Genomic DNA, 9,106 nt, shown 5'->3' with positions numbered 1-9,106 from the left:
TCCATTCTTCAATTCTGTCACCGGTGGAATCCCATATTCTGAAATAAAATCTGGGAATGCTTTGATCATCCTTTTGAGTATATATATATATATATATTCTAACGATAATATCTTGATCTATTATTTTCCCCTAACATTTCTTTACCTTCTCTAGCAATTCCGGCTGAAAAGTCATACTATACATCTTTGCATTGTTAGGTTTGCAAACTCAGGCTTCCAATTTCAACTTTTGACATTCCTTTTATAATTCTTCTGACACTGTAGACACGTTCGGTCTTTCCTTTCTGATTAATGCATATGTTACTACGTTTACTTTTCCTGGCATTTTATGAAATTTCTTTATCACCCTTTTGATTCCACTTCCCTTTTCTATCTCCGTTCTTTATTCTCATAGCTTATTCAAAACCGAACTCTTGACGTTAATACTCATTTTGTCGTCATATCAAATTAGATATTAATACGAACTTTGATGCTCACAACATCCCATTCTGAAGTAAACATCAATCATCTGTATTAATACCACTTTCAATATTTAACAACAACCTAAGTACCAACATCAATCGGAAACCGAATTAAAACTGTATCTCACACTTTGTCTAAAATATAAATACTTGACAATCATTTATTGTATGATTATCACAACCATTTAGAAACAAGATATCCTTTGATAAAACTTTGTTGTAGATAATAACATCTCCTTGATTTTCTAATGAAATCCATATTGGTGTAGTTGTTAATCTCTGCTTTATTCCTTCTCTCTTCTTCCTTTCCTTCCTTCCTTCTCTTTGCTTTATCTTAAGTCTTTAGCTCTTGAAAACATTCTTCTCACTTGTCAATACAAGTAAATTTTTATTTTTCTTGTCCGTTATAAAGGGCATATTCATCCAAGTAAAGCCTCACACACTTGCAGCAATTCCTGAATTCTACTGGTGTCCTTACTTCCTTCAAATTTCTTATTGCTTTGATTTCGGATTTGAAAGTCACATCAAAATTTGACTTAATCGAATTGGAATGGATTTCAATCTAATTGACCATCAATTGGTAAAATTAACCACTTAACTCACTTAATTGATCAATTGCACCAAGTGATGACTATCTAAATGAAATCAAAGACCAATTATATATAGTCGGATTGTCTATAACAACCTTTTTCAAGAACCGAGATCACTATTGTTTGGAGTATCAACATGAATATCAATAACATACGGAAGTAGACATTCTATCTTTAGAAGTAGGGTATTTTCTGAAAATTTGGGCAGCATCCCCTTTATATTATTGACTACCAGTCCGACTCAAGCCGACACCAATAATCAAGCAAACAACCAACAATCAATCCTCACATATACCAATCCACTGCCACTTTCTAAACTCACCATTTCACCACCTTACATAATACTAATCAGTATAACTCATATCTTTAGTTCAATTTAAGATTATAGCGAACAATTCTTATTATACCATACCTTTTTCTCATATTTTCTGATTATAACCGAATATCACTACTGATACAATTATAAATTATTCTAGAATTCTTCTAATTCGTGTTTCAATTCTAGCTCTCTAATTAACAATGTATCCATCCTTGAAAACATACACTTATTCTCATTAGTCAACTTGTTAACTTTTGATAACCAGCACGTGGTCTTAACCAACACTCGTATATTCTTGTGAAAGAATTCAATTGGCTTTAAAGCTTCGCATCTTAAAAATTGTTGTAGTCAAACCACCATACCTTCATCTCCCCCTATGTCTTCCCATACTGAACCTCCTTTGCTGACCCAGTTATAAGCATCAAATTTACCATAACTCACTTCCTTGAGTGGGAAAACCCAACCATTCCTTGATGAACACACTCAAATTTTATTTGTAACTATCATTTCTTCGATCTTGAATCTTCATGATAAATATCTCCCACATGATTGAGGCATGCTTCATCTTTACAACGTATTAATCGAGTATCTGGTTATTATTAAGAATTTCTTCATTCGTTTCCATTGTCCACTCAATCATTTGCCTTATCCGATATACGCAGCTTGACTTTTCCTCTAGTTAATTTACCTCATACGATTTGCTAACTACTTCAATTCACGCCAAAATCTCAGACTCGAAACGTATCATGCATATAGATTTCTGCCTTTGATTTGATGTCCTCGTACAACCACATCAATGGCATAATGATTCTTCTCTGTACGTAACTGTCCACCTTTCATCGGCTTGCAATTGTCCATACTTATTATGTAACTCCATCTGCTACACGGATTCATTTCACTTCCTTTTAAGATATTCAAATAATAGAGCTTACAAGAAGGAATTTGTGTAAATGATTTTGATTGGAACTTTTTGGTAAGGGATAAGAGTACAAGGAAACAATCGGAAGGATTCATGAATAAACAAATCACGATTGAAGAAGAAAGAATGAACAATGATTTAGATAGGAATGAGACAACCATGTTTGTACTCAAGATGGCTAGTCTTTCATACTATATAGCACACAGCACATGATTAGGTGGCGTCCCACCAGACTCTTTGTCGCTTCGACAAATCGTCACACTATAACACTGCTTGTCCCAATTAGGAAACAATATTTTGAAGAAGGAATGATTTAAAAGGGATTCAACAATCACCTTATAAAGCTGATCATAAAAGAAGTTCATACTTTACTCGAGATTTATAAGAATGATAAGAAAAAAATGATATCATTGGTCGCCATCCGCATCTTATCTGTTTACAACTTCAACGCTTGTCCGATCAATAAATCCCATTCTGAGTCATATATTAACTTTAGAAAGTTCTCTGAAATACTTTCTTAAATCAATCATTAGAATAAATTCCCCTGTACTGGGTCTTATATCTTTCACGTTGCGCTTCCATATTCAATATTTCTATAATTTGACCCTATTTTCATACTTTACGAGATTTACAATCACAACTTCAAATTTCGCTTATGCCGCTGATCATTCAACAGATCGCCTCCTTTGCTAATAACGTTCTTCCTTTAGAAAGGTCTGGAAATTTTTTCAATCTTCTTTGCTCATACTCGGCTTCTTATGAATCGACGTATTCTTCGAATTCTAATCGTCTTAGAAATTGGATGAACAGTTTCTCCGTACATTGGTTCTATCGTTAAACTTATCAAACAACATTTGCATTTTTCTGCTAGGAACAATCAAATCTTCTTCGTAATAGCGGTTTCATTTGGCCTTCTAAATGAACTATACTAATTTCTAGAACAAGTATTCGTGTGGATAATCTGAATCTTATAACAAACAAGAAACTCAAGTAGTAATTGGACAACCAAATTTTATAACTTGTTTTGTTCCAAGGAATTTTAGAAAGAAATTTGTGAAGAAAATATTTTTTAAAAATTGTTTAAAATTTTGAAAATCATACACCTGGTCGTCATTATTATATGAGTTGGTTGTCGTCCTTCTCAACGATCACAAGGAATCCAATTAGGAAAAATAATCAGATAAGAGCCCATTCATTTCCATATATCTTCTAACCCTTATTGGGTCCATTTTGCCTTCATTGGTCAACAAAACTCTAGTTACCGTTGCATACTATCTTATTCATATCTTTACTTCTAGTCTTCCATACTGGTAACATTCCCACCCTTATCTCTTACGGTTACTAAGTATAACAAATCTATCCAGTAATTATCAAATTTATTATATAACACAAGGTCAATTTATATCACATTACTTCTATACGTATCATGTTTGATCATATCATCATCATATAATTTCAAGAAAGCTCTCGATTTCCAATCCTCTCAAATTTCTTTAAAGATCCATCTAGCTCACTCCACAAGATAATCGTGGGTGGCATACTCAATAGTAGCTCCCTATAACCTGGTAGCGGCTATCTTCCGAAACACACATATCCTCACTCTAGGTTCTTCTAACATTTCTTAATACCTCTTGTACTCACCATATGTCATAGCTTTCGAATCCATCCTTTTGGGTGTTGTTTGTCACACCCACAACTTTAACAGCAAAATAAATATAGCTATTACATCATTTTAATGAAGAATACACAACCAAATCCAAGATCTTACAGTTCAGGGTTTGGAACAGCCCAACACTACCAACTATTACATCTGATTACAAATACCGAGTCCTCACACAACTATTGTTACTTATTCTACCTGAGCTCGAACATAAGCATCAGCATCACAGGTCTTACGGGCAGTCTGCTTGAATCGAACCATAACTGCTAGCTGTAATATCAGGGTAAAGCAAGAAGTGAGCCAAATGCTCAACAAGTGCTAACAACACAACACAAAACATAAATCGAGATATACTTTTAAGAATGCCAATGGAAAGATATAACTAATGATAACGAGAGATAAAACTATGAGAGATGGCATCATTTTGCTTGTATCAAAACAATTTTAAAAATCATGTCTTAATCAAAATCATTTTATGACGCTACGGATTACAGCTGGTGATCAACCGCGAAGTAATCCCGAACCTCGCTGGGTTCTAAAACATTAACGGGAATCCCTAGGCAACTTTTAAGCCTAAAATAAGTGTGGAAAGGACTCGTGTCTCAGTCCAGATCCACTATTCAAGAAAACATTTATCCCCCTTTGGGACTGAAAACCCACATTTTGTTTATTTCAAAAGCTGATGCCGAATTGTAACAAAATCTCTTTTAACAGTAAACATTTTTATCAAGGGATTACAGATCAACTCAAAACACGGGAAATATGGTACTAAATCTCAGAGCCATGATTCACAAAAATAAACTCTATTAGGGTAACTGAATGGTTTTCATGTATCAAAGTTTGGACAAGGGAATTTAGTGAGGCTATTGGATATCATGAAAGGAAGTGCCAAATTGGGCTTAAAGCAATGGTTTCTCATCAAGGTTCAAGTGCTGGATCATCAAGAATGTAAGCTTCATGAATACTAAGGGTGTTAAGATATGAAGAAATGATTTTTAGCTCATGATATATCAGAATTGACAAGCTTTAGGATAAGAAAGAGGGGTATCAATCAATTAGAGACAACTTTGATAAATATTTGGCTTTCAGGTATCAAGGTAAGGTTCTATAGGGATTCAAGTATCAGGATGAGATATCATTACTTAGGAATCATTAGCATGGTAATCAAGAGGATCAACTGAGTGCTATAACAACTCTTTATTTTATCATGGCATTCGAATTACTTTAATATATTATCATGATAAGACTTTTGAACTACTTGCAATACGTACTCGAGGGTTCATGGCATCTCTAAGTAACTCAAAGATAAACAAAAGATACGCTTGATTTAAATATGTCAAAATGACTCAGGATAATTGCATCGATATATATGAACTGTTTATAGTAAATATGAAGGCCAAGTTGAATCACTTGCCTTGAGATAGGCTGGTCTGGTCTGACTGGTAGGAGCAACTGGAGCTTCACTCGACTTTTATGGCAATTTTTCCTTCATCTCGAGATCCTACATAAATAATAATAATCCTCATTATAATATATTCTTACCATCTCAACCTATTTACAACCCGAAATTAAACACGGATGGCACTTAGGCCTATATGCACTTAATTTATATTCACTTTTACATTACAATAGCACACACATAGCCACATAATCACATATCGTATATTAATACCAAATAACACCATAATGCAACACTAGGCTTGGATGATCTCGACTCACCACTTAAGTCACTTGGTCGCTAAACTAGACAAGGTCTTCTAATTTTGGCTTCCTAACTCGATGTGCCTTTCCTAAATTATCCAAAACCTATTGACCCTTACTTGTGCCTTTTGCTCTACTGACCTTATACTATCTTACAACTATGGTGGTCGACCTAATACTCACTTCTAAGTGTTCTAAAACTATGTGATAAGTGAAAGTGCTCACTGGTGCAAATTTCAGAATGACAACTATGGTTTCTTGAGTACATTAGACACTCTTAAACTATAAGTTTTCCTTCAAAACTTTTACACAAGACTCTCCTGACCTAAGGGCATCTCACAAACTTGATGTGGCTCAAGGGCCTGGCTTGGGCCTTCTTGGGCCTAAGCTAAAAGTCCAAGGTTCCCCTGTTTTTCTGGGCAGAAAATGTCCTATTTCTAAGTTTTCCTACCCATGACATGGTCAAATCTCCCTATTTCTAAGTTACAACAAAACTGTCCCCTGCTGGACAGATTTTGTTATTCTACTTGTGCACCTAACCAAATGACATGCAAACCTCCAATCAACTCCTAAAACCTTTTATATACTCCCATTACTAACTTCTGGTAGCTTGGGCCACAAAGTGCACACCAATGACATGGTCAAAACTCACTCAAAACCTCAGGGTGCTATACTGATTTTTCTGCAGAAACTATAACTCTCATTTTCCAAGGTTTTGACTTGACAAACTCAACTAACAACAACTCAATACTTAAACCAAAACTTATACATGGTATTCTACTGAACTAACTCCCTTATTCTCAAAATAACCTTGGTGAGATCATCCTTACCTAAGGTACAATTATGGCAAAACAAAAGAGACTACACTTCACAAATCACAAATCTTCATGCTTTTAAAACAACAAGATATATATTTTTATAAAAGATAACCACGAATTATTACCATGCAACAAGAAGTATAAATCAATATTAACACATTATTCCTACTGAAATTAAGGCTCACTAAAAAAATCTTTCCAAATGATCAAAATCTTACAACATTCTAAGAGAAATCCACATGCATGCATGCCTTCGGGTTTTTCAAACCAAAACAACACATTTTCTACATATGTTCTATCATAAAATTGACATGCAAGCCTAGCATAAGATATACCTAGATGATCACTTAACATGCAAAGAGTTTTATCAAGACCTCACTAAGATTTTCATGTTATCATCACAAAAACATACAAAGTGGAACATGACAACCAAAACACCATCCATTCGGCTCTTATCAAGTCATGGCCGAATGGATTAGGGTGAAAACAACAATTGCATGAGTGTAGCATACTCATGTCTAGCCATTCTCAACGCTTTGCTACTATAACTCATGGTGAAAGCCTTGAATTTACAAGAATCAAGGATATTCACTTGGAGTTTTAACAAAACACCACCATGCAAGGTCAACACATAAGTTTTTCTACTCTAAACTCTTAAGATATACAAGAACAACATGTAAGGAGTAGGATTACTTGATAATAGGATGATTGTTTGAGTGAGAAATGAAGAAAGAAGGGGATGGGGGCTCGGTTTTTGGGAATTGCCGAGAGGGGAGGGGGGAAAAGCCGAGAGGGAGGGGGAGGAAAGGAGGAGTGTGAAAATGGTGGGGTGAATGTGGAGTAATAATCATGTTAGTTTGGTTTTTATTTGGCCAAAAGTGAGTGGATTTGAGATTTTACAAGAGTAACCTTCCAATAGAGTTAGGTAGATTTGCATGCAAGGGTAAAGTGGTAATTTGTTTAGTAGAATGAAAGTGAGTGGGGTTGGAAATACCTTCCTTGCCCCTTAGTTGAATTGGAAGAGTATTTACATGCAAGGGTAGCCATGGAATTTGATAATTATAACAAATAAAATTTATAAAGATTTATTTTTATAAAATAAAATACAAGTTCAAAAATTATAAAATTTATACCATAAAATAACTTGGATTTTTAGAGACTTTATAAAATCATTTTCAAAATTTGTGAACAAAATACCTTTTAAAAGAAAATTTTTCCAAAGCTTAGAATATTCCTTATAAATCAAAAATAAAGAAATTAAATAAACTCTTGCTTTGAAAAATCATATACTACACAAAGCAAATTTATAATGCAGAAATTTTCACTCACACTAGCGTACAATCATTGAATATATTTTCATTGGACTTCAATATCATACCCAATCCACAAATAATATTACATAAAATGCCGGTCATAACATCCTCTCCCCCTTAAGGGATTCTGTCCCCAGAATCTAAGAGAAAAGATGAGGATGCCAGGAACGCATATCAGACTCTAACTCCCAGGTCGACTCTTCGACCTTAGGGTTCCCCCAAAGTACTTTTACTAACTTTACTGACTTATTTCTAAGACTCTTTACTTGCCAGTCAAGTATTTTAACCGGTTGCTCCACAAATGACAGGTCTGCCTGAATTTCTACAGGTTCATATTCTATCACATGGCTAGCGTCAGGATTGTACTTCTTAAGCAACGACACGTGGAACACATTATGCACATGCCGATACTGAGGTGGTAAGGCCAACTCATAGGCCACCTTTCCCACTTGACTCAAAATCTCAAAAGGACCTATGTATCTAGGTGCTAACTTCCCTTTCTTGTCAAATCTCATCAACCCTTTTCTAGGTGACACCTTCAGCAACACAGCTTCGCCAATTTGGAATTGAACGTCCTTACGCGCTGGATCCGCATACTTCCTCTGTCTATCTTGAGCAGCAAGCAACCTTTTCTGAATTAACTTGACCGAGTCATGCAACTGTTGTACCAATTCCGAGCCGAGAATTCTTCCTTCTCCCACTTCATCCCAACTTGTTGGTGATCTACATTTTCGCCCGTACAAAGTTTCGTATGGTGGCATACCGATACTGGAATGATAGCTGTTGTTGTAAGAGAATTCAATCAACGGCAAATGGTCGTCCTAACTTCCTGCAAAATTGATTGCACAACTGCGCAACATGTCTTCAATCGTTTGAATTGTCCTTTCACTCTGGCCATCAGTCTGCGGGTGGTACGCCGTGCTCATATTCAACTTTCTGCCAAGACATTCCTGAAATTGCTTCCAGAATCTTGAGTTAAATCGGGGATCTCTATCTGAAACTATTGATACGGGTACTCCATGCCTTAGGACGATTTCGTGCACATACAAATGAACCAACTTGTCCAGTGACGACTTCTCATTTATTGGAAGGAAATGCGCCGACTTCGTAAGACGATCAATTATAACCCATATTGCGTCATGCCCGGATTTCGTTCGCGGTAGTCCCACTATAAAGTCCATAGTGATATTTTCCCATTTCCATTCTTGAACCTTCAGGGGCTGAATTAATCCGCTTGGTCGTTGATGTTCTGCCTTTACTTTCTGACAAGTATAACACTTCGCAACCCATTCTGCCACGTCTCGCTTCATATTTGGCCACCAAAA

Source organism: Apium graveolens, chromosome 8 (genome assembly GCF_009905375.1).
Source record: "Apium graveolens cultivar Ventura chromosome 8, ASM990537v1, whole genome shotgun sequence".
Lineage (NCBI taxonomy): Eukaryota > Viridiplantae > Streptophyta > Magnoliopsida > Apiales > Apiaceae > Apium > Apium graveolens.
The sequence above is the reverse complement of the archived record's forward strand: the minus strand, read 5'-3'. Positions refer to the sequence as shown.